Below are 3,117 nucleotides of genomic sequence, written 5' to 3'. Positions count from 1 at the left end.
GTTCAGGTCATTATTTTATGGTTGGTGAGTTCAAGCCCCAGAGCCTGCTTAGGATATTCTTTCTCTTCTCTCTCTGCCCCTCCCCCTGGTTGTGTACACATGCACACTCTCTCTTTCCCAAGATAAATTTAAAATTTAAAAAAAAGGATTCTCTCTCTCTCTGCCCTTCTCCCTCACTTGCCCTCTCTCTCTAAAATAAATAAATAGGGGCACCTGGGTGGCTTGGTCGGTTAAGCGTCCGACTTTGGCTCAAGTCATGATCTCACAATCCGTGAGTTCCAGCCCCGCCTCGGGCTCTATGCTGACAGCTCAGAGCCTGGAGCCTGTTTCAGATTCTGTGTCTCCCTCTCTCTCTGCCCCTCCCCTGTTCATGCTCTGTCTCTCTCTGTCTCAAAAATACATAAACGTTTAAAATAATAATAATAATAATAATAAAATAACATAAATAAATAGGAAATTGGACCAAAGTCCAAATGAGTACTCTCAGAAAGAACAAAGAAAGCTCTAAAACCAATCCCAAATGAATCCTAGAAAGCTCAAAATGCAGAAAGTGGAGCTCCAAATCCAGGAGAGACTTATCCTCAAACTCAACAAGAAAGCAGTGAGCTCTGTGGGTACCAGCACCTGTTTGCTCACCAGCCTCGGAATTGTTGGGGGGGATGGGTCTTCTCTGGATCCTACTTCTGATCTCCAAGTAATGTTGACCTTAAAAAAGCATTTCATGTTCCCAGCAAAAATGGGTTTATTAGGGAATACCAGAATACTGCAATTCAAGCTGGGGCAACAACCATAGGCTAGTCCAACAAAGGAGAGAAACATTATCATATGGAGAAGGAGGAAGCTGGGAGGGGTTGTTTTGAAGGAGATCACTGGAGAAAGACAAGCGTTCAGGGTGATGAAGGCTTCTCATTGGTGGAGTAGCTGGGTGGTCAGTTTCTTGTAGGAGATACAATGCCCAGCTTTCTCTGTTGAGGCCTACAATTGATGATTCTTTCCTGTTGATGCTTCTGTTGAGGATCTGTAACTGACAACCCTTGAGTCTAGTGGTAAGTCTTGAGAGCTGCTGCACTCCATTTCAGGAAAGTTTCCCTTTATTAATTTTCACAAACTTCTCTGCGGCTCTGGTTTTTCTTTGAGGGGAAGAGAAAGAGGCGTATGTGAATCAGCTGGGAGAGGAATGAACATCACCTACATACATTCATACTTGCTCACACCCAGACGCCTACAAACACTCACCCCACACACAATCCCTCAGACAAGCACTTTCTTGACTCCTCACCCTCCTGTCCAAACCTCACACTGTTTCACTCTCATTCACTGGTCCTCTGGAGCCAAGGGAGGACCCTTACTATACACGGAAGAACCTCGGGCTAAGAAAGAGAACCCCAGGCAGGATGGGAACCTGGTGGGAGAGTGGGCGGGGCCGGCGATGGTCTGCAGCTTGAGAGGAAGAGGTGTTCCTTGGGCTCCAGGACCCTCCTGCCTTCAACCCCAGAAGCCGGGCTGCACTGCCCACACTGAGGGGCGATCCGGAGAGGGCCCCCCTCTGGGCACACCGCTAGCTTCTGTCCACAGCGTGGGTCCCAGGGAGGTGGTCCGGGATTCTCTGTGCTCTCCGAGGGTCGCCCTATGCCATCCCTCTCTAGCCCCCGGCAGCCCCACCCGGGCTCCTGGACCCACCTCACCCTTTTCGGCCGCCAGGGGTCTCTGTCCCCTCGCTAGATGCTCAGGTGAGGGCTCCAGGGCGCGGACACGAAGGAGCGGAGACCAGGACCGCGGGGAGGGCTCAGGGAATTCCGAGTGAGGCCACGGGAAACTGAAGTTCCAGAATCCAGGGTCATATTAGGCAGGGTAGAATGAGGACAAGGACGGCGGGACTTAGTGACTGCCGATTGACGCCAGTGGGCTTTACCCGGGTTCCCAGTGCTGCCGCGGGGCCCGAGGAGGGGGAGGGGGTGATGCACACCGCGGGGGCAGCAACCTGGGAACGTCAAAAATCCAAGGAAGCGCACGAACGTGGAGAGTGGGGCCATGACCTGTCTCCGGGCAGTAAATTAGTCCGGCTGCTCCTAAGAGCTGGCTGCAGCTCATAGCAAAAGTGAACATAGACACCCCATGTCCCCGCGGTTGGAGGAATAGAGACGCCCTGTGTCCCTGCAGTTCTAGGTCTGCTGTGTGCACCAGAGATACGCAGGGGTTCCCTGGGCCAGTGTTTGTGAAGGAGGAATGGGACCTGCCCAAATGTTCATCCATCTACCTGGATGGCCAGTACCATGCTGTCTATTCACACACGGAGCCATGAGCTCAGTGGTTAGAGCCTGGTTGATTATACGTAGAAAGTTAGAAGGAACAAGATATGTCAACATGATGTTCGGGTACATTTGAAAACTTGGAACAAAATGCAAGATGCTCTGCATAAATTGCAAGGCCCCAAGGACACTCTGGCTCCCTCTGCCGCCTCCCAGCCTTCCTTGTAATCAGGCCACACTGGCCTCCTTGCTGTTCCTGCAATTTGTCAGGCACATCCCTCCACAGGACCTTTGCACTTGCTGTTCCTTCTGCAAGGGAGCACTCTTCCCCAAGCATCTTCCCTGGCTGATCCTCTCACTTGTAGCCTCTCCTGACCGTCCATCTAAGCTAACAGTTGCCACACTCTTTCTTCCCTTAACCTCTACCTTTTCCTAAAGAACTCATCACACCACATACTACAACATAACATGTCTTTGTTCTGACCTCTGCCACCCACTGGAACTTTGCTTCAGGACTTGGTCTCAGCACAGTCATGTCCCCAGGGCCTAAAACAATGCCAGGCTTCAGAGCAGATCAGTAGCTATGTGTGTAATGAATGACGCTGGGTTTCTTTCCAGGAATAGGGAGTACATAGAACTAGGAGACAAGGGCGGAACAAGGGAGTCCAGCTTGGCCAGCTGTTTTTCTTCTCTTACGGAAAGCTGGGAGCTGGTTGACCACAGGTTAGGATTTGTTGCTTATGTGTGGTGAATGTGCCACAACCATGTCAGTGTTCTTGGTATTTTTGTGTTTCCCCCGCATCTAGCATGGAGAGACCCCTCTCAGGGACCCTCTGGTCTGGAAATTCCTTTTCCCCATGATGCTTTC

At 51.1% G+C, this 3,117-nt stretch overlaps 1 long non-coding RNA gene across 2 annotated transcripts; it reads right to left on the bottom strand.

Annotated features, from left to right (window-relative positions):
* Nucleotides 1–717: 717 nt before the first annotated feature.
* On the bottom strand, nt 718–2,185 carry LOC122232667. Of its 2 annotated transcripts, none has more exons than XR_006210047.1 (2): nt 1,681–2,185; nt 718–1,130 (listed from the first exon to the last, which is right to left on the bottom strand). It is a non-coding gene; the product is annotated as an uncharacterized LOC122232667 (long non-coding RNA). The 2 variants fall into 2 exon arrangements; XR_006210046.1 differs by having other exon boundaries at nt 1,686–2,185.
* Between the last annotated feature and the right edge of the window lie 932 nt (nt 2,186–3,117).

The sequence above is a fragment of the Panthera tigris genome, chromosome D3, assembly GCF_018350195.1.
Source record: "Panthera tigris isolate Pti1 chromosome D3, P.tigris_Pti1_mat1.1, whole genome shotgun sequence".
NCBI classification, from domain to species: Eukaryota; Metazoa; Chordata; class Mammalia; order Carnivora; family Felidae; genus Panthera; species Panthera tigris.
Note: the sequence above shows the minus strand (reverse complement) of the source record. Positions and strands in the feature narration are given on the sequence as shown.